At 46.4% G+C, this 23,015-nt stretch overlaps 1 long non-coding RNA gene across 1 annotated transcript; it reads right to left on the bottom strand.

Moving 5' to 3' along the window:
• Window positions 1-21,595: 21,595 nt before the first annotated feature.
• LOC138654401 (uncharacterized) lies at window positions 21,596-22,104 on the bottom strand. Its single transcript, XR_011316269.1, has 3 exons — window positions 22,012-22,104; window positions 21,761-21,873; window positions 21,596-21,669 (listed from the first exon to the last, which is right to left on the bottom strand). It is a non-coding gene; the product is annotated as an uncharacterized lncRNA (long non-coding RNA).
• Window positions 22,105-23,015: the final 911 nt, after the last annotated feature.

The following is a 23,015-nucleotide window of genomic DNA, read 5'->3' as shown; positions in this document are numbered from 1 at the left end:
TCTGGTACCGGAAATATCAGGACGTGTGAAAGAGGCGTTATAGCGGGTTTTTATGTTTGGCAGCTGTCACACACTAAAATACGCTTTTTATTGCAAAAAATAATTTGTGCATCACCGTATTTTGAGAGCTATAATTTTTCCATACTTTGGCCCACAGAGTCATGTCAGGTCTTGTTTTTTTGCGGGACGAGTTGATGTTTTTATTAGTACCATTTTCGGGGACATGACATTTTTTGATCGCTTTTTATTCCTATTTTTGGGAGGCAGAATGAACAGAAACTAGCAATTCATGAATTTCTTTTGGGGGGGCGTTTATACATTCCGCGTGGGGTAAAATTGATGCAGCAGTTTTATTATTTGGGTCAGTACGATCAGAGCGATATCTCATTAATATAATTTTTTATGTATTGGTGCTTTTATACAATAAAAACTATTTTATAGAAAAAATAATTATTTTTGCACCGCTTTATTCTGAGAGATATAACTTTTTACTTTTTTTTGCTGATGACGCTGTATGACGGTTCGTTTTTTTGTGGGACAAGATGGCGTTTTCAGCGGTACCATGTTTATTTATATTCGTCTTTTTAACCCCTTAAGCCCCGAGGGTGGTTTGCACGTTAATGACCGGGCCAATTTTTACAATTCTGACCACTGTCCCCTTATGAGGTTATAACTCTGGAACGCTTTAACGGTTCCCGGTGATTCTGACATTGTTTTCTCATGACATATTGTACTTCATGGTAGTGGTAAAATTTATTTGATATAACTTGCGTTTATTTGTGAAAAAAACGGAAATTTGGCAAAAATTTAGAAACTTTCGCAATTTTCCAACTTTAAATTTTTATGCCCTTAAATCACAGAGATATGTCACGCAAAATACTTAATAAGTAACATTTCCCACATGTCTACTTTACATCAGCACAATTTTGGAACCAAAATTTTTTTTTGTTAGGGAGTTATAAGGGTTAAAAGTTGACCAGCAATTTCTCATTTTTACAACACCATTTTTTTTTAGGGACCACATCTCATTTGAAGTCATTTTGAGGGGTTTATATGATAGAAAATAGCCAAGTGTGACACCATTCTAAAAACTGCACCCCTCAAGGTGCTCAAAACCACATTCAAGAAGTTTATTAACCCTTCAGGGGTTTCACAGGAATTTTTGGAATGTTTAAATAAAAATGAATATTTAACTTTTTTTCACACAAAATTTATTTCAGCTCCAATTTGTTTCATTTTACCAAGGGTAACAGGATAAAATGGATGCCAAACGTTGTTGTACAATCTGACCTGAGTATGCTGATACCCCATATGTGGGGGTAAACCACTGTTTGGGCGCATGGCACAGCTCGGAAGGAAAGGAGCGCCATTTGACTTTTCAATGCAAAATTGACAGGAATTGAGATGGGACGCCATGTTGCGTTTGGAGAGCCCCTCATGTGCCTAAACATTGAAACCCCCAACAAGTGACACCATTTTGGAAAGTAGACACCCTAAGGAACTTATCTAGATGTGTGGTGACCACTTTGACCCACCAATTGCTTCACAGAAGTTTATAATGCAGAGCCGTAAAAATAAAAAATCATATTTTTTCACAAAAATGATCTTTTCGCCCCCAATTTTTTATTTTCCCAAGAGTAAGAAAAGAAATTGGACCTCAAAAATTGTTGTCAATTTGTCCTGAGTACGCTGATACCCCATATATGGGTGTAAACCATTGTTTGGGCGTATGGCAGAGCTCGGAAGGGAAGGAGCGCCATTTTACTTTTCAATGCAAAATTGACTGGAATTGAGATGGGATGCCATGTTGCGTTTGGAGAGCCCCTCATGTGCCTAAACATTGAAATTCCCACAAGTGACACCATTTTGGAAAGTAGACCCCTTAAGGAACTTATCTAGATGTGTGGTGAGCACTTTGACCCAACAAGTGCTTCACAGAAGTTTATAATGCAGAGCCATAAAAATAAAAAATCATATTTTTTCACAAAAATGATCTTTTCACCCCCAATTTTTTGTTTTCCCAAGGGTAAGAGAAGAAATTAGACGACAAAAGTTGTTGTGCAATTTGTCCTGAGTGCGACGATACCCCATATGTAGGGGTAAACCACTGTTTGGGCGCATGGCAGAGCTTGGAAGGAAAGGAGCGCCATTTGACTTTTCAATGCAAAATTGACTGGAATTGAGATGGGACGCCATGTTGCGTTTGGAGAGCCCCTGATGTGCCTAAACATTGGAACCCCTCACAAGTGACACCATTTTGGAAAGTAGACCCCTTAAAGAACTTATCTAGATGTGTGGTGAGCACTTTGACCCAACAAGTTCTTCACAGAAGTTTATAATGCAGAGCCGTAAAAATAAAAAATCATATTTTTTCACAAAAATGATCTTTTTGCCCCCAATTTTTTATTTTCCCAAGGGTAAGAGAAGAAATTAGACCACAAAAGTTGTTGTGCAATTTGTCCTGAGTGCGACGATACCCCATATGTGGGGGTAAACCACTTTTTGGGCGCATAGCAGAGCTCGGAAGGGAAGGAGTGCCATTTGACTTTTCAATGCAAAATTGACTGGAATTAAGATGGGACGCCATGTTGGTTTGGAGAGCCCCTGATGTGCCTAAACATTAAAACCCCCCACAAGTGACACCATTTTGGAAACTAGACCCCCTAAGGAACTTATCTAGATGTGTTTTGAGAGCTTTGAACCCCCAAGTGTTTCACTACAGTTTATAACGCAGAGCCGTGAAAATATATATTTTTTTTTTCGCAAAAATTATTTTTTAGCCCCCAGTTTTGTATTTTCACAAGGGTAACAGAATAAATTGGACCCCAAAAGTTGTTGTCCAATTTGTCCTGAGTACGCTGATACCCAATATGTGGGGGGGAACCACTGTTTGGGCGCATGGCAGAGCTCGGAAGGGAAGGAGCGCCATTTGGAATGCAGATTTAGATGGATTGGTCTGCAGGCGTCACGTTGCATTTGCAGAGCCCCTGATGTACCCAAACAGTACAAACCCCCCACAAGTGACCTCATATTGGAAACTAGACCTCCCAAGGAACTTATCTAGATGTGTTGTGAAAACTTTGAACCCCCAAGTGTTTCACTACAGTTTACAACGCAGAGCCGTGAAAATAAAAAATCCTTTTTTTTCCCACAAAAATGATTTTTAGCCCCCCAAATTATTATTTTCCCAAGGATAACAAGAGAACTTGGACCCAAAAAGTTGTTGTCCAATTTGTCTCGAGTACGCTGATACCCCATATGTTGGGGTAAACCCCTGTTTGGGCGCACGGGAGAGCTCGGAAGTGAAGGAGCACTGTTTTACTTTTTCAATGCAGAATTGGCTGGAATTGAGATCGGACGCCATGTCGCGTTTGGAGAGCCCCTGATGTGCCTAAACAGTGGAAACCCCCCAATTATAACTGAAACCCTAATCCAAACGCACCCCTAACCCTAATCCCAACTGTAACCCTAACCACACACCTAAGCCTGACACACCCCTAATTCTAATCCCAACCCTAATCCCAACCGTAAATGTAATCCAAACCCTAACCCTAGCCCTAACCCTAGCCCTAGCCCTAACCCTAATCCTAGCCCTAACCCTAGCCTTAACCCTAATGGGAAAATGGAAATAAATATTTTTTTTTTTAATTTTATTATTTTTCCCTAAGGCTAGGTTCACATTGCGTTAGGGAAATCCGTTTAGCGCTAGCGGATTGCGCTAACGCAATGTCTTTTTAGGTGTCGCGTTTAGTGGTCGCGTTAACGTCCCCGCTCTGGAAGATCGGGGATCGGACCTCGGGCGCGCCGCTGACGCTGCAAGCAGCGTCCGAGGCGCGCCACAAAAGAACGGCACCTTGCTAGCGCGAGCCGAAATGGCACGCTCTAGCGATGCGCTACACCGAAAATCATGGGTGTGCTAACGGACCCGTTGCACGGCGTTAATTGTGACATTTTCGCCGTGCAACGCTGTCCGTTAGCGTTAACCCATTAACGCAATGTGAACCTAGCCTAACTAAGGGGGTGATGAAGGGGGGTTTGATTTACTTTTATAGTGTTTTTTATATCGGATTTTTATGATTGGCAGCCGTCTTGTTTTTTGCGGGACGAGTTGACGTTTTTATTGGTAACATTTTCGGACACGTGACAGTTTTTGATCGCTTTTTATTCCGATTTTTTGTGAGGCAGAATGACCAAAAACCAGCTATTCATGAATTTCTTTTGGGGGAGGCGTTTATACCGTTCCGTGTTTGGTAAAATTGATGAAGCAGTTTTATTCTTCGGGTCAGTACGATTACAGCGATACCTCATTTATATCATTTTTTTATGTTTTGGTGCTTTTATACGATAAAAGCTATTTTATAGAAAAAATAATTATTTTGGCATCGCTTTATTCTGAGGACTCTAACTATTTTATTTTTTTGGTTATGATGCTATATGGCGGCTCGTTTTTTGCCGGACAAGATGACGTTTTCAGAGGTACCATTTATATCCGTCTTTTTGATCGCGTGTTATTCCACTTTTTGTTCAGTGTTATGATAATAAAGCGTTGTTTTTTGGCTCGTTTTTTTTTTTTTTTCTTACGGTGTTCACTGAAGGGGTTAACTAGTGGGCCAGTTTTATAGGTTGGGTCGTTACGGACGCGGCGATACTAAAATTATTGTTTTGTTTTTTTTTTAGATAAAGAAATGTATTTATGGGAATATTTTTTTTTTTTCTTCTTTATTTAGGATTTTTTTTTTTTTTTTTTTACACGTGTGGAAATTTTTTTTTTTTACTTTCTCACTTTGTCCCAGGGGGGACATCACAGATCACCGATCTGACAGTGTGCACAGCACTCTGTCAGATCGGTGATCTGACATACAGCCGGGCAGGATTAGAGCTGCAGCTGCAGCCTGATCCTGACCCGGAAGTGCTCCCTGCAGGACCCGGATGCAGCCCCATTTTGGATCCGGGGCCTGCAGGGAGAAGACGCTCGGTACACGGTGAGTACATCACCGTGTACCGATCGTCTCAGGGAAGCCCGCAGGGAGCCCCCTCCCTGTGCGATGCTTCCCTGCACCGCCGGCACACCGCGATCATCTTTGATCGCGGTGTGCCGGGGGTTAATGTGCCGGGAGCGGTCCGTGACCGCTCCTGGCACATAGTGCCGGATGTCAGCTGCGATAGGCAGCTGACACCCGGCCGCGATCGCCCGCGCTCCCCCCGTGAGCGCGGCCGATCGCATATGACGTACTATCCCGTCACTGGGAATTAAGTCCCAGGTCACCTTGACGGGATAGTACGTCATATGGGATTAAGGGGTTAATTGCGTGTTATTCCACTTTTTGTTCGGCAGTATGATGATAAAGCATTTTTTTTGCCTTGTTTTTTTTTTTTTTTATGGTTTTCACTAAAGGGGTTAACTACTGGGACAGTTTTACAGGTCGAGTCGTTATGGATGCGGCAGTACTAAATATGTGTACTTTTATTATTTAGATTTTTTTTCACTCAAATATTTTTTTATTGATGGAATGAATATTGATTTTTTATTATAGTTTTTTAGTATTTTTTTAAATATATTTTAATCTTTTTTATTTCATTCTTACTTTTACACTTTGTCCCACTATGGGACAATCATTTTTTTGCAGGCTGATCACTTGTATAGAAAACAGATGAAGCAGTATCTGCATGCCACAGAAGCTGTCAGCGCTGCATGTAATTTACACTGACCTGAGAGACTTCCTGACTTGCACTGGGCATGACAGGAAGTCTCTCAGCTCTGGAGACTCGGATGTTGTCATGACGATATCGGGTCTCTATGGCAGCGATCAGGACCCTGTGTCACGCCACGTGGTCTCCGATCCGATCGCAGCATTCCGGGGGTTAAAGTGCTGGACCACTCCTGGCACTTAGTGCTGGGTGTCATCGGTGACAATCACTTGACACCCGGCCGCGATTGATGGCACACCCCCAGTGTGCGCGGCCGATCGGTAATAACGTACTATTCTGTCCATGGGAATTAATGCCCAAGTCACATGGATGGAATAATAAGTCTGATGGCAGAGAGGGGTTAATGAATGACGAGATGCTGCTTTTTTCTGTATGGAGTGAATCAAGTGAATTATGCCAAGTACTGCCCATACAGTGGGGTTGGGAGTCCAGATCAGCACAGGGGCCCACCGGGGGACTCCCCTGCTACCCTATGGGCCAGTCCGAGCCTGATTGTAGATTTTTTCTAATCCCTGTCTACCAGTCAGTCTGATTAGTGTAATTCTATACACTTCGACCTCACATCTTCCTGGTTGGGGTAGGGAACAGATAACAATTGAAATAGGAGTATAGCAAGGTACCTGACTTCTCCACCTTCCAGGGGACAGTGATAGCCTACGGTGCCCTCTAGTCCGAGGGATCAGGTAGGTGCCCACAGTCCCCAGTCACTACATGACACCGCCACTCTTCATACTCTGTCTGCAGCATCAATACCCACACTCTTCATACTGTCTAACGCACCAATCCACCTGCTCCTCATATTGTCTACAGCACCATTCCCCCTACTCCTCATTCTGTGTTCACAGCACCAATCCCCTCTCCTCAAACTGTGTCCACACCACCAATCCCCCGATTGTGACCCCATTTTGGAAACTAGACCCCCCCAAGGAACTTATCTAGATGTGTGGTGAGAACTTTGAATGCCCAAGTGCTTCACAGAAGTTTAGAATCCAGAGTCGTGAAAATAAAAAAATATTTTTTTTTCCACAAAAAAGATTTTGTAGCCCCCAAGTTGTTGTCCAATTTATCCCGAGTACGCTGATGCCCCATATGTGGGGGTAACCCACTGTTTGGGCGCACGGCAGAGCTCAGAAGGGAGGGAGCACTATTTGACTTTTTGAGCGCAAAATTGGCTGTCGTGTTTGGAGACCCCCTGATGTACCTAAACAGTGGAAACCCCCCAATTCTAGCTCCAACCCTAACCCCAACACACCCCTAACCCTAATCCCAACCCGATCCATAATCCTAATCACTAACCCTAACGATAATCACAACCCTTACCCCAAAACAACCCTAATGTCAACCCTAACCATAACCCTAATCAAAACCCTAAATCCAACACACCCCTAATCCTAATCTCAACCCTAACCTCAAACCTAACCCTAATCCCAATACACCCCTAATCACAACCCTAACCTTAACCCTAATCCCAAACCTAACCCTAATCCCAAGCGTAACCCTAATGCCAACCATAACCCTAATACCAACCCTAATCCAAACCCTAACCCTAATCCCAACTCTAACCCTAACTTTAGCCCCAACCCTAGCCCTAACTTTAGCCCCAACCCTAACCCTAGCCCTAAGGCTACTTTCACACTTGCGTCGTTTGGCATCCGTCGCAATCCGTCGTTTTGGACAAAAAACGGACCCTGCAAATGTGCCCGCAGGATGCGTTTTTTGCCCATAGACTTGTATTGCCGACGGATCGTGATGGATGGCCACACGTCGCGTCCGTCGTGCACTGGATCAGTTGTGTTTTGGTGGACCGTCGGCACAAAAAACGTTCAATGTAACGTTTTTTTGTACGTCGCGTCCGCCATTTCTGACCGCGCATGCGTGGCCGTAACTCCGCCCCCTCCTCCCCAGGACATAGATTGGGCAGCGGATGCGTTGAAAAATTACATCCGCTGCCCACATTGTGCACAATTTTCCCAACGTGCGTCGGTATGTCGGGCCGACGCATTGCGACGGCCCCGTACCGACGTAAGTGTGAAAGAAGCCTAACTCTAAATTTAGCCCCAACCCTAACCCTAAATTTAGCCCCAACCCTAACCCTAAATTTAGCCCTTAACCCTAGCCCTAGCCCTAACCCTAGCCCTAACCCTAATTTTAGCCTCAACTGCTCTTCTCCTGCCGGCCGGGAGATGGCGACACTGCGCATGCGCCCACCATTTTCTTTTGCCATGAAGACGCCGGCGGCCAGGAGGAGCAGCAGGAGGACCCAGGGACACCGGTAAGTATGGCAGGGTCCCTGAATCCCCCTATTTCTCTGTCCTCTGATGTGCGATCACATCAGAGGACAGAGAATTACACTTTGCTTTTTTTTTTTTTGCGGTCGCCGGTAAACAGTTAATTACCGGCGATCGCAAAATCGTCCCGATCATGTTCTTTGGGGTCTTGGCTACCCCCGGCAGCCGAGACCCCAAAGATTCTCCCGGTGCCGGCCGGCGGGCGCACTACGCATGCGACCGCCATTTTTTTGCCGGAAAAAGATGGCGGTGCCCATCGGGAGCCACGAGGAGCACCGGGGGAGACAGGTAAGTATTGGGGGGCTACCTGGGACCCCATTTCTCTGTCCTTTGATGTGCGATCACATCGGAGGACAGAGAAATTAAAAAGAAATCGCGTTTTTGGTTTTTTTTGCGATCGCCGGTAAAAGGTTAATTACCGGCGATCGCAAATGCGGGTTCGGTAAAAAAAACCCCGAATCATGTTCTCTGGGGTCTCGGCTACCCCCGGCAGCCGAGACCCCGGAGAAAATCCGACTCTGGGGGGCGCTATTTACTTTTTCCACAGCGCCGTTAATTAACGGCGCTGTGGTTTAAGTACCCTTAGCGGCCGCCGTTAAAAGGCGTATCGGCGGTCGTTAAGGGGTTAAACTGTCCTTTGTGGGTAAGGCCCACCTGATTAAAATGATCTCTTTCCATAAAATACTTTTTCCCTTACAGACTCTGCCGGTTCTATTATCTAAAGCCAATGATAGGTTTTTAAGAAAAGTCTTTCTTCAATTTATTTGGGGCTCTAGAATTATTATTTTTAAGCTGCAACAAACTAAATCCTTAGGTGGCCATAATGTCCCTAATATCCGTCTATACAGTATAGCATCTGTCTTCTGCCACTCCCTGGACTGGATCTACGCCTTCACCCGCTTCACTAATACTCCAATAGATGAGGCGATGTGTAGGCCTTATAGTCTCTGTCACGATTCACACCATGACCGTCACCCCCACGTCACAGATCGGGGTGACTTTAGGCCAACAGACGGCTATCACATGTGCAGGGGGCTTATCTTAGTTATCCCTCCACTCCACAATGTGATGAAAAAAAAACACACAAGGCTATTGACCTCTTAGGTTACAGCAGGGGCTTATTCTAGGTATCCCACTGCTCTTCAATGTACCACGAACTGCAGGGATTTATGTATATCCCGCTTACAGTTCCACTTGCAACTTGCAGCTCTCTGGCGCCCCCCTTACTCTCAGATCAGATTAGGTACTGCACCTAGGGTAATTAGTCGCCAGAAAGGCTGCCTGCTATGTACTGGCTATTGGGTACGCTGCAGCGACGCGATTAACTACTGATATTATAAATTTTCCTCACACCTCCCCCTTTTGGTCTGCGCACTGTATGCCTCCATGCGCACCTCAGTAGGTTCACCCTGGCGGGACAGTCCATCTGCATTTCCATGCTCCCTGCCCGTTTTGTGTTCAACGTTGAAGTCAAACTGCTGAAGGGCAAGGCTCCAGCGTAGCAACCTGCCGTTGGTTCCACACATGGTGTTTAGCCAGCGCAGAGGGTGGTGGTCGGTCACCACGGTGAAGGTGCGACCGTACAAGTAGGGCTGCAAGCGTTGCAGGGCCCAGACTATGGCCAGGCACTCCTTCTTGATGGTGGAGTAGGCCACTTCCCTCGGCAAAAGTTTCCGGCTCAGGTATAACACGGGGCGCTCTTGGTTCTCTGAGTCAACCTGGCTGAGCACAGCACCAAGGCCAAACTCGCTGGCGTCGGTCTGCACCAAGAACGGTCGACTGCTTTCAACACAGGGGCGTTGCACAATGCTGTTTTCAACGCCTGGAAGGCCCCTCACAGCCATCGGTCCAGTTGACGATGTGTGGTAGCTTCTTCCTGGTGAGATCCGTCAAGGGTTTTGCCAGGCTACTATAGTGCTGTACGAAGCGCCTATAGTACCCTGCAGTGCCCAGGAAGGACATCACCTGTTTCTTGGTCCTGGGGGTGGGCCAGTTCACGATTGCGCCCACTTTCTCAGGCTCTGGCTTTAGGGTGCCTCCGCCTACCCGGTGCCCCAGGTAGTGGACCTCCCTCATGCCCATCTGGCACTTTCCCGGCTTGATAGTCAGTCCTGCTTGGTGAATTCGCCTGAGCACCTCCTCGAGATGCTGCTGGTGTTCCTCCCAGGAGGGACTGAAGATGGCAATGTCATCCAAGTACGCCACCGCGTACTTCTCCAGTCCCTGAAGCAGGAGGTTGACCATCCGCTGGAAAGTGGCAGGGGCATTTTTCGTGCCAAAGAGCATGACCGTGGGCTCGTACAGTCCAAAGGGTGTGATAAAGGTGGACTTCTCCTGCGCCTCGGGGCTCAGGGGAATCTGCCAGTATCCTCGACTCAGATCCATTATTGTCAGGTATTTTGCGCCAGCTAAACTCTCAAGCAGCTCTTCAATGCACGGCATTGCGTGCGCGTCAGAGGCTGTGATGGTGTTGAGCCCCCTGTAGTCCACGCAGAATTGGGTGGTCCGGTCTTTCTTTGGCACGAGAACTACAGGTGAGGCCCACGCGCTCTTTGACCGTCGAATCACCCTCAGCTGTAACATCTCATCGATCTCCTGGCGCATAATCTGCTGCACCTGGTCAGAGATTCGATAGGGTGTTCGCCGTAGTGGGGCGTGATTCCCGGTGTCCACCTCGTGGACTGCTAACTCAGTCCTCCCAGGTCGGTTGGAGAACACGACCCGGAAGGGTTCCAGTGTGGTTTGCAACTGCAACCGCTGGGGTTCAGTTAACGAGGCGCATACCTCCACATTCTCGATGGACCCACCGGCCTTGACTTGGGCCAGCATGTCCAGGAGGGTGTCTTCCTCCCTGTCCTCGGGTAAGCTGCAGACCGGTAGGACGAAAGGTTCACGTTCATGATGAGCCTTCATCAGGTTGACGTGACAGGCCTTTCGCCTACCCCGAGCGTGGTCAAGCGTGACCACGTAGGTGACCGGGTTGAGCTGTTGGTGGACAACGTACGGGCCCTCCCAGGCTGCCTGAAGCTTATCCTTTGGTACGGGGACCAGCACCCACACCTTTTGACCCATGTGGTAGGTCCGCTCCCGGGCGTTCTGGTCGTACCAGTGCTTCTGGTCAGCCTGAACCTGCGTCATGTTGTCATACACCAACTGCGTCAAGGTCTGCATCTTGTCACGGAAGCGCATGACATACTCCACCATGGACACTTCAGAAGGGTTCGGCTCCTCTTCCCAGGATTCTCTTACCATCCCAAGGGGTCCCCGGACTCGCCTGCCGTACAGGAGCTCGAAGGGGTAGAACCCCGTCGAGGCCTGCGGAACCTCTCGGTAAGCAAATAGCAGGTGTGGGAGGTACCGCTCCCAGTCGCGCCCTTGGGTCTCAAACAGCATGTGTAGCATCTGTTTGAGGGTACCATTAAAGTGTTCACACAAGCCATTGGTCCGAGGTTTCCTTGTAGTTCTGTTGCCTGTTCGCCAGCTTCCGGTCCCAGGGTGTGACGTGACGTCATGGAAGGTCCTTGTCGCATACCATCTTTAGCACCGGAGGAGCGAGGAGCGGGAAAGGCGCCGGAGGGTGAGTATATGATGATTTTTATTATTTTTAAATTATTTTTAACATTAGATGTTTTTACTATTGATGCTGCATAGGCAGCATCAATAGTAAAAACTTGGTCACACAGGGTTAATAACGGCGGTAACGGAGTGAGTTACCCACGGCATAGCGCGGTCCGTTACCACTGGCATTAACCCTGTGTGAGCGGTGACTGTGGGGAGTATGGAGCGGGTGCTGAGTGCAGGGGAGTGGGGGAGGGACTAATCGGATTGTGGCCGTCGCTGATTGGTCGCGGCAGCCATGACAGGCAGCTGGCGAGACCAATCAGCGACTTGGATTTCATGACAGACAGAGGCCGCGACCATTGAATATCCGTGACAGACAGACGGAAGTGACCCTTAGACAATTATATAGTAGATGTTCTGGTTATTAGGTAATAAATGTAATAAAAAGGTGTTAATAATGAATAGAGATGTAGTGCAATATGTTGTTATCCATTTTGCTTGGTCCTGTTATTTATTCACTAGCTATTGAACCCGTTCTACGCCCGGGTAGCGAGCTTTTATATTGGTATATGGTCTCCATCCTGGTATGTGCTGCTCCATCCTGCGTCCCCATCCTGTCATGTGCTGCTCCATCCTGCATCCCCATCCTGTCATGTGCTGCTCCATCCTGCGCCCCCATTCTGACATGTGCTGCTCCATCCTGCGCCCCCATTCTGTCATGTGCTGCTCCCATCCTGCGCCCCCATTCTGACATGTGCTGCTCCCATCCTGCGCCCCCATTCTGACATGTGCTGCATCCATCCTGCGCTTCCATTCTGACATGTGCTGCACCCATCCTGCGCCTCCATTCTGACATGTGCTGCACCCATCCTGCACCTCCATTCTGACATGTGCTGCTCCCATCCTGCGCCTCCATTCTGTCATTTGCTGCTCCCATCCTGCGCCCCCATCCTGTCATGTGCTGCTCCCATCCTGCGCCCCCGTTCTGTCATGTGCTGCTCCAATTCTGCTCCCCCGTTCTGTCATGTGCTGCTCCCATCCTGCGCCCCCGTTCTGTCAAGTGCTGTTCCCATCCTGCACCCCCGTTCTGTCATGTGCTGCTTCCATCCTGCACCCCCGTTCTGTGATGTGCTGCTCCCATCCTGCTCCCCCGTTCTGTCATGTGCTGCTCCCATCCTGCGCCACCGTTCTTTAATTTGCTGCTCCCATCCATATGCCCCATACGCTGCTCCATAAAGGTTTATGGCCCCCATAAGATGCTCCATAGTATATGCCCCATTCACTGCTCCATAAAGGTTTATGGCCCCCATAAGATGCTCCATATTATATGCCCCATACACTGCTCCATAAAGGTTTATGGCCCCCATAAGATGCTCCATAGTATATGCCCCGTGCACTGCTCCATAAAGGTTTATGGCCCCCATAAGATGTTCCATATTATATGCCCCGTATACTGCTCCATAAAGGTTTATGGCCCCCATAAGATGCTCCATAGTATATGCCCCATTCACTGCTCCATAAAGGTTTATGGCCCCCATAAGATGCTCCATATTATATGCCCCATACACTGCTCCATAAAGGTTTATGGCCCCCATAAGATGCTCCATAGTATATGCCCCGTGCACTGCTCCATAAAGGTTTATGGCCCCCATAAGATGTTCCATATTATATGCCCCGTATACTGCTCCATAAAGGTTTATGGCCCCCATAAGATGCTCCATAGTATATGCCCCGTAAACTGCACCACAAAGGTTTACGGCCCCCATAAGATGCTCCATATTATATGCCCCGTACACTGCTCCATAAAGGTTTATGGCCCCCATAAGATGCTCCATAGTATATGCCCCCGTACACTGCTCCATTATGGTTGATGGCCCCACAAGATGCTCCATAGTATGTGCCCCGTGTCAGGTGGCATAAGTAACAAATAGCTGTGGCATGAAGTGCCACAGCCTCATGCCACAGCAATTTGTTACTTGCGCCACCTGATTCCTTTCCTCCGCGATTTTCTTGGTCCTCCTGCTGGCAGAATCGGCGCCTGCGCAGTCCGCGCTTTCCGGCGCCATTTTCTTGACACACTGCGCCTGCGCAGTCCGAGAAAATGGCGCCGGAAATCGTGGACTGCGCAGGCGCCGATTCCGGCAGCAGGACCAAGAAAATGACGTCGGAAAGGAATCAGGTGGCGTAAGTAACAAATTGCTGTGGCATGAAGTGCCACAGCTTCATGCCACAGCAATTTGTTACTTACGCCATTCCTTTCCGCCGCAATTTTCTTCGTCCTCCTGCTGGCGGAATGGGCGCCTGTGCACTCTGTGTTTTCCGGCGCCATTTTTTTGAAGACACACTGCGCCTGCGCAGTCCGCGCTTTCTGGCGCCATTTTCTTGAAGACACACTGCAGTGTGTCTTCAAGAAAATGGCGCCGGAAAGCGCGGACTGCGCAGGCGCCGATTCCGCCAGCAGGAGGACGAAGAAAATCGCGGCGGAAAGGAAAGGCGTAAGTAACAAATTGCTGTGGCATGAAGTGCCACAGCATAATCAGGACGCAAATATGTGCACGGTGTCCCCCTGCTCCCGACCCCCTGCTCCCGGCAGTCCGCGCCTTCCGGCGCCATTTTTTTTTCCTGACACTCTATAATGTAACGCTAGGAGCGTCGCGCCTGCGCAGTCTATAAAGGCTTCGGACAGAGTGACGCTCCCAGAGTTATAGATTGTATGTTTTGGTAGTGCTGTCAGAAAATCTCAGCAGGCGGTGTGTGAGCAAAGTTGTTGTTTTTTTTTAATACCAATTCTATCCACAGTTTAGAGGGCGATGATGGAGCCAGTCTAACGATCTAGTTAGGACGACTATGTCAGGGTATAAGGCCATAGACTAAAGCCTCACAGTAAACGATCCCTGAATATCGGGCACATCCATAGCCTTATTACTGCCCCCTGAAACAAGACCACAGTCTAGGGAGAGTCATTGAGAAAAATGAGGAAACACGAACTAAAAACATTTAACTGATCAATATCATAAAACATAAAAGTAAAACTGTGATGTATTTTATATACTAATAATACAATGATGTCGCTATTCCGTGGTGTTTCACCATTCAGAGGTTCCAGGTTCAATGTCAGACACTGAGTGTTGGACACAAAAGGTAATAAGTGTTTGTAGAATAAGGTCCGGCCACCGGCCACTATCTGTATAAAGACTGAATTTTATCAGTTAACAGAATACATAGTTACGTTTGATAAATGTGAAAAAAATGTAAGTAAACCTAGAAGTATTTTTATTTATTTTTTATTGTAATTAATAATAATCTTTATTTTTAGATAGTGCTAAATTCCCTATCAGTATGTCTTTGGAATGTGGGAGGAAACCGGAGAACCCGGAGGAAACCCACGCAAACACGGAGAGAACATACAGACTCTTTGCAGATGTTGTCCAAGGTGGGATTTGAACCCAGCGCTGCAAGGCTGCTGTGCTAACCACTGAGCCACCGTGCTGCCCATATAACTAATAATAGGATGGAAGGATAAGGGAGGGGTGAAACTAGGAACAGAACCAGTAGACACAATCATAGTCAGGGAGTCAGCCGGGGTCAGATGCCAGGTGATCAGTAGAAGAATGTGAAGGTCCTTCTATACAGGTAATTAATAATAGGATAGAAGGACAATTTTTTTTTTGTAATTAATAATAGGATAGAAGGATAAAGGACAGAATCAGTAGAGACAATCATAGTCAGGGAGTCAGCCGGGGTCAGATGCCAGGTGATCAGTAAAAGCAGTGATGGTGGATCTGCTGGACTTCTTGTCTTTCAGATGGTTTTAGGGCAACAGGCGCAACAAGCAAATGCTCGAGCAGCCCTGGATAATCCGCGCCGGTGGGATGATAAGATCCGGCGGAAGACGGAACCTGTGAGAACAGAAGTAAATATAATGTAAGTGATGGGACTCCATATGGCACCATACTACTGTGCGGTCACTGTGGCTGCACGGCAGAGGAATATTATCACACAGAGGTCATGGATCATTGTCAGCCATCATACATGTGAGGTCAGGGATCATTGTCAGCCATCATACATGTGAGGTCAGGGATCATTGTCAGCCATCATACATGTGAGGTCAGGGATCATTGTCAGCCATCATACATGGGAGGTCAGGGATCATTGTCAGCCATCATACATGTGAGGTCAGGGATCATTGTCAGCCATCATACATGGGAGGTCAGGGATCATTGTCAGCCATCATACATGTGAGGTCAGGGATCATTGTCAGCCATCATACACGTGAGGTCAGGGATCATTGTCAGCCATCATACACGTGAGGTCAGGGATCATTGTCAGCCATCATACATGTGAGGTCAGGGATCATTGTCAGCCATCATACATGTGAGGTCAGGGATCATTGTCAGCCATCATACATGTGAGGTCAGGGATCATTGTCAGCCATCATACATGTGAGGTCAGGGATCATTGTCAGCCATCATACATGTGAGGTCAGGGATCATTGTCAGCCATCATACATGTGAGGTCAGGGATCATTGTCAGCCATCATACATGTGAGGTCAGGGATCATTGTCAGCCATCACACATGTGAGGTCATGGATCATTGTCAGCCATCATACATGTGAGGTCAGGGATCATTGTCAGCCATCATACATGTGAGGTCAGGGATCATTGTCAGCCATCATACATGTGAGGTCAGGGATCAATGTCAGCCATCATACATGTGAGGTCAGGGATCAATGTCAGCCATCATACATGTGAGATCAGGGATCATTGTCAGCCATCATACACGTGAGGTCAGGGATCATTGTCAGCCATCATACATGTGAGGTCAGGGATCATTGTCAGCCATCATACACATGAGGTCAGGGATCATTGTCAGCCATCATACACGTGAGGTCAGGGATCATTGTCAGCCATCATACATGGGAGGTCAGGGATCATTGTCAGCCATCATACATGTGAGGTCAGGGATCATTGTCAGCCATCATACATGGGAGGTCAGGGATCATTGTCAGCCATCATACATGTGAGGTCAGGGATCATTGTCAGCCATCATACACGTGAGGTCAGGGATCATTGTCAGCCATCATACACGTGAGGTCAGGGATCATTGTCAGCCATCATACATGTGAGGTCAGGGATCATTGTCAGCCATCATACATGTGAGGTCAGGGATCATTGTCAGCCATCATACATGTGAGGTCAGGGATCATTGTCAGCCATCATACATGTGAGGTCAGGGATCATTGTCAGCCATCATACATGTGAGGTCAGGGATCATTGTCAGCCATCATACATGTGAGGTCAGGGATCATTGTCAGCCATCATACATGTGAGGTCAGGGATCATTGTCAGCCATCACACATGTGAGGTCATGGATCATTGTCAGCCATCATACATGTGAGGTCAGGGATCATTGTCAGCCATCATACATGTGAGGTCAGGGATCATTGTCAGCCATCATACATGTGAGGTCAGGGATCAATGTCAGCCATCATACATGTGAGATCAGGGATCATTGTCAGCCATCATACACGTGAGGTCAGGGATCATTGTCAGCCATCATACATGTGAGGTCAGGGATCATTGTCAGCCATCATACACATGAGGTCAGGGATCATTGTCAGCCATCATACATGTGAGGTCAGGGATCATTGTCAGCCATCATACATGTGAGGTCAGGGATCATTGTCATCCATCATACATGTGAGGTCAGGGATCATTGTCAGCCATCATACATGTGAGGTCAGGGATCATTGTCAGCCATCATACACGTGAGGTCAGGGATCATTGTCAGCCATCATACACGTGAGGTCAGGGATCATTGTCAGCCATCATACATGTGAGGTCAGGGATCATTGTCAGCCATCATACATGTGAGGTCAGGGATCATTGTCAGCCATCATACATGTGAGGTCAGGGATCATTGTCAGCCATCATACATGTGAGGTCAGGGATCATTGTCAGCCATCATACATGTGTGGTCAGGGATCATTGTCAGCCATCATACATGTGATAATCCCATCACTGACAGATGACATCTGCTCCACATGAATTATTCTCACTGACATCACACAACATGGAGCTGATTCTCACACTTACCTCGTCTCTTTTTCCCCTTTTTTCCATTTTACATGTGAGATCAGGGATCATTGTCAGCCATCATACACGTGAGGTCAGGGATCATTGTCAACCATCATACATGTGAGGTCAGGGATCATTGTCAGCCATCACACACGTGAGGTCAGGGATCATTGTCAGCCATCATACATGTGAGGTCAGGGATCATTGTCAGCCATCATACATGTGAGGTCAGGGATCATTGTCATCCATCATACATGTGAGGTCAGGGATCATTGTCAGCCATCATACATGTGAGGTCAGGGATCATTGTCAGCCATCATACACGTGAGGTCAGGGATCATTGTCAGCCATCATACACGTGAGGTCAGGGATCATTGTCAGCCATCATACACGTGAGGTCAGGGATCATTGTCAGCCATCATACATGTGAGGTCAGGGATCATTGTCAGCCATCATACATGTGAGGTCAGGGATCATTGTCAGCCATCATACATGTGAGGTCAGGGATCATTGTCAGCCATCATACATGTGAGGTCAGGGATCATTGTCAGCCATCATACATGTGAGGTCAGGGATCATTGTCAGCCATCATACATGTGAGGTCAGGGATCATTGTCAGCCATCATACATGTGAGGTCAGGGATCATTGTCAGCCATCATACATGTGAGGTCAGGGATCATTGTCAGCCATCATACATGTGAGGTCAGGGATCATTGTCAGCCATCATACATGTGATAATCCCATCACTGACAGATGACATCTGCTCCACATGAATTATTCTCACTGACATCACACAACATGGAGCTGATTCTCACACTTACCTCGTCTCTTTTTCCCCTTTTTTCCATTTTCTGATGTTTCTTTGTCTTTACTCAGATTTATTGGAGATTTTCTTTCCTCCTGAGCTGGAAATTCTAATCAGAAAGTAAAATAAAAACCTCAGTAATGACGTATCCTAATGGGATCTGCTTTGTCTCCTGTATATAGTAGGATTGTTCTAGTCCTGTCTCCTATAGTCCTGATAATCTGGTATCTACTGTATAATTGTCTAAGGGTCACTTCCGTCTTTCTGTCTGTCTGTAACGGAAATCCCAAGTCGCTGATTGGTTGCGGCAAAACAGCCATGACCAATCAGTGATGGGCACAGTCCGGCGGCAAAATGGCCGTTCCTTACTCCCCGCAGTCAGTGCCCGCAGTCCATACTCCCCCCCCAGTCAGCGCTCACACAGGGTTAATGGCAGCGTTAACGAACCGCGTTATGCCGCGGTGTAATGCACTCCGTTAACGCAGCTATTAACCCTGTGTGACCAACTTTTTACTATTGATGATGCCTATGCAGCATCAATAGTAAAAAGATCTAATGTTAAAAATAATAAAAAAAAAAAAAAAAAATAGTTATATACTCACCGTCCGTCGGCCCCTCGGATCCAGAATAGGCCTTTCCCTCTCCTCGCGACGCTCCGTTGACCGCTCCTTGCATTGCGATCTCGCGAGACCGCTACGTCATCATCTTGCAAGACCGCAATGCACTCTTGAGACCGGAGTGTGCGAGGAGCATCGGTAAGCGCTTCGCCTGGATCCGTGGGCCAACGGAAGGTGAGTATATAACTATTTTTTACTTTAATTCTTTTTTTAACAGGGATATGATGCCCACATTGCTATATACTATGTGGGCTGTGCAATATAGTACGTGGGCTGTGCAATATACTACGTGGGCTGTGCAATATACTACGTGGGCTGTGCTATATACTGTGTGGGCTGTGCAATACACTGCATGGGCTGTGCAATATACTACGTGGGCTGTGCAATATACTATATGGGCTGTGCAATATACTGTGTGGGCTGTGCAATATACTACGTGGGCTGTGCAATATACTAACTGGGCTGTGCATATACTATGTGGGCTGTGCTATATACTACGTGGGCTGTGCAATACACTGCATGGGCTGTGCAATATACTGCGTGGGCTGTGCTATATACTACGTGGGCTGTGCAATATACTAACTGGGCTGTTCAATATACTACGTGGGCTGTGCAATATACTAACTGGGCTGTGCAATATAGTACGTGGGCTGTGCAATATACTGCGTGGGCTGTGCTATATACTGCGTGGGCTGTGCAATACACTGCATGGGCTGTGCAATATACTATGTGGGCTGTGCAATATACTATGTGGGCTGTGCAATATACTGCGTGGGCTGTGCAATATACTGCGTGGGCTGTGCAATATACTGCATGGGCTGTGCTATATACTGCATGGGCTGTGCAATATACTACATGGGCTGTGCAATATACTATGTGGGCTGTGCAATATACTGCGTGGGCTGTGCAATATACTGCGTGGGCTGTGCAATATACTGCGTGGGCTGTGCTATATACTACGTGGGCTGTGCAATATACTAACTGGGCTGTGCAATATACTACGTGGGCTGTGCAATATACTATGTGGGCTGTGCAATGTACTATGTGGCTGTGCAAAACACTACATGGCTGTGCTATACACTACATGGGCTGTGTTATACACTACGTGGGCTGTGTTATACACTATGTGGCCTGTGTTATACACTACGTGGCCTGTGTTATACACTACTTGGCCTGTGTTATACACTACGTGGGCTGTTATACGCTACGTGGGCTATGTTATATGCTACATGGGCTATTATAAACTATGTGGCTGTGTTATATGCTATGTGGGCTGTTATACACTCCGTGGGCTGTGTTATATACTACGTGGCTGTGCTATATACTCCGTGGGCTGTGCTATATACTCCTTGGGCTGTGCGATATACTACATGGCTGTGCTATATACTGCGTGGCTGTGCAATATACTACGTGGCTGTGCAATATACTATGTGGCTGTGCAATATACTTCGTGGCTGTGCTACTTACTACGTGGGCTGTTATATACTACGTGGCTGTGCTACATACTATGTGGCCGGCCGCGAACAATCAGACAAGCGGAGTCCGGCCACGAATTGGCGCGGGAATAGAACCACGCTTTGCTAATTGGTCGCGGCCGGCCGAAGACTGTGTATTCAATGTATTATTCTAAAATCTTCATAAATAAACTACATACATATTCTAGAATACTCGATGCGTTAGAATCGGGCTACCATCTAGTTATATCATAATAGGGCAGAATAAGTCCTATATAATGTACATAATCCCATCTGAGGGGCATTAGATGTGTCACTGATCTAGAGCAGTAAGGGCCCTGTGTGCCACCATGTGGTGCATCACTGATGATATTCTACTATAAGAGATTATGTCACCTTATGATGATGGAGGTTACTGGACGCTACAACGTATCTCACAGAATCCATGAAAGAAACTACAAAATTAGGGAACTAGAGGTACAGTATGGGCCCATGGGCAACATAATTGGGATCCATGAAACATGGATAACATAGGAGACCTATTACAGAAAAACCATGTGGATATATTTGAGCCTTGAAGTCAACATTCCCATTGTTGGTGCTGTAGACATGGACATACCTGATAGTGGGGACGAGGATGACAAGATGATAATAGCGTCGTCATCAGATTCTTTCTGCCTGTTTCGAAGAATAAAAACATGTAAATTGCAAGAAAACACAGTATAAAAGGGGTTGTCTCACTAGAAGAACATGGACTAATGGGCCTAATAAGACATATGACTGCCATAGTGGGGAAGGTCTTCTGCTCAACGCTACCTTCTATAGATTGGAGCGGAATTAAGAATGTCTGGCATGTAATAATACATCTCTCCTACAGTGTAGGCAGCATGAAAAATGCATGACCGGTCACAGGTACGCAGATATGGGCTGTTATCACGAGCGGTTTCCTCTAACCTTGGGATGGTGGATTCTGCATTTGATACTATGGTAATTATGTCCTATATTTGGTGTTGTGCACATAAATCAGCCTAGACCTCCCAATAATGACCCCATAATCTACTCACATTTCTGAAATATTTGTGCTGGATTCTTGGGTATGATCTGGAGAAGACTTGGGATTCTCATTAATCTTCATCCTGGTAACGGTGGTACAGAGCTACATGCGGAAGCAATAAGATATTAAATAATTGTATGTCTACCTTCATAGGTCTTTTATATATATTTTGGATGTATTAACACATACTTACTTTAGAAAGCCTTTCAGAAGATGATGTAAAATTTTTGAAGACAAGGCTCTCATTGTCCTCACTTATGCCCTTCTCACCCTCTGAGACCAGATGTTTTTCCATATTAGAATGGTCTGCAAGACATAGGTAATGAAGTGTTATTAGAGGTTGTCAGTATAACACAGTCACCATTTATTAATGGGAACCAATTGTCACAAAATAAGGAAGACGAGGCAAACAGATACTTAGTTTAGATGACGTCTCCTACTTACTGATAAATAGGCTGGTGTCCACATCTGATGCAAGGTGAGGAACGTACACTGGATTTTGACTTAGAAGGGTGTCAAAGTCTAAGTCATTAAGAAATGGATGACCCTTGATCTCAAAAGCTCCTCCTGGATAAAGGAAAACAAAAGTGATGCGGACATTGTCAGAGACAACTTCATATCTGAACAACGTATCTTAATTTGAACTAATTACACAACTGAGCAGACATGTAGGAAATAGAATGAAAATTTTAGCAAAGAGAACTATAAATGGAGAAGCTGATAGAGAATTAATGTTCCTCATGGACATTAGTGATGTGTCCTCGGTGTAACAAGGGAATATTGATATTATTGTATCTGTTACCTGTCCCAAGTCTATCCACAGGATTTGTTTTCAGCAGCTGAGTGATGAGGTCCTTAGCATCGGGTGGAGGACTGTAATGATGATCCCAAATGATATTTCCTGTTATATAGAAAATTAAAGAACATAAAACCTATTTACAGGACTGTAAGATAAAGCAAAGGACGTAACTAAACCAAGATAACCGGTAAAAGCAATGATCAGATTATTTTACTTACCAGTGACAACATTTTCATAAAACTCAGATAGGGAAGCCCCATCAAATGGTGCAATTCCCATGAAAAATTCATTTAATATGATGCCCATATCCCACCAGTCAACAGGTCTTCCATAGGCGTTCTTCAGGATGACCTCAGGGGCTGTGTAATAAGGGCTGCCACACTCCTGGAAACCAACAGAAAAAAGCAATGAGAATCGATGAAACTATTATTATGACAAGCTCTTGACATAAAATCAGAATTACAGAAGATAAAATATCAGTGGAAAAGCTCTCTAGAAATGAAGAACGTAGGGAAGACAAAATAGAGTTATGAGATTTGTACAGAACAAGCTAAGTTCCTGTAGGTAATGCTGACCTCATGGTCCTGGAACTCTCTGGAGATGTTCTCTGCTGATTGCTTGTAGGTGTTGGTGTTTGGTATCATGACAC

This window comes from Ranitomeya imitator, unplaced genomic scaffold (genome assembly GCF_032444005.1).
Source record: "Ranitomeya imitator isolate aRanImi1 unplaced genomic scaffold, aRanImi1.pri SCAFFOLD_646, whole genome shotgun sequence".
NCBI classification, from domain to species: Eukaryota; Metazoa; Chordata; class Amphibia; order Anura; family Dendrobatidae; genus Ranitomeya; species Ranitomeya imitator.
Note: the sequence above shows the minus strand (reverse complement) of the source record. Positions and strands in the feature narration are given on the sequence as shown.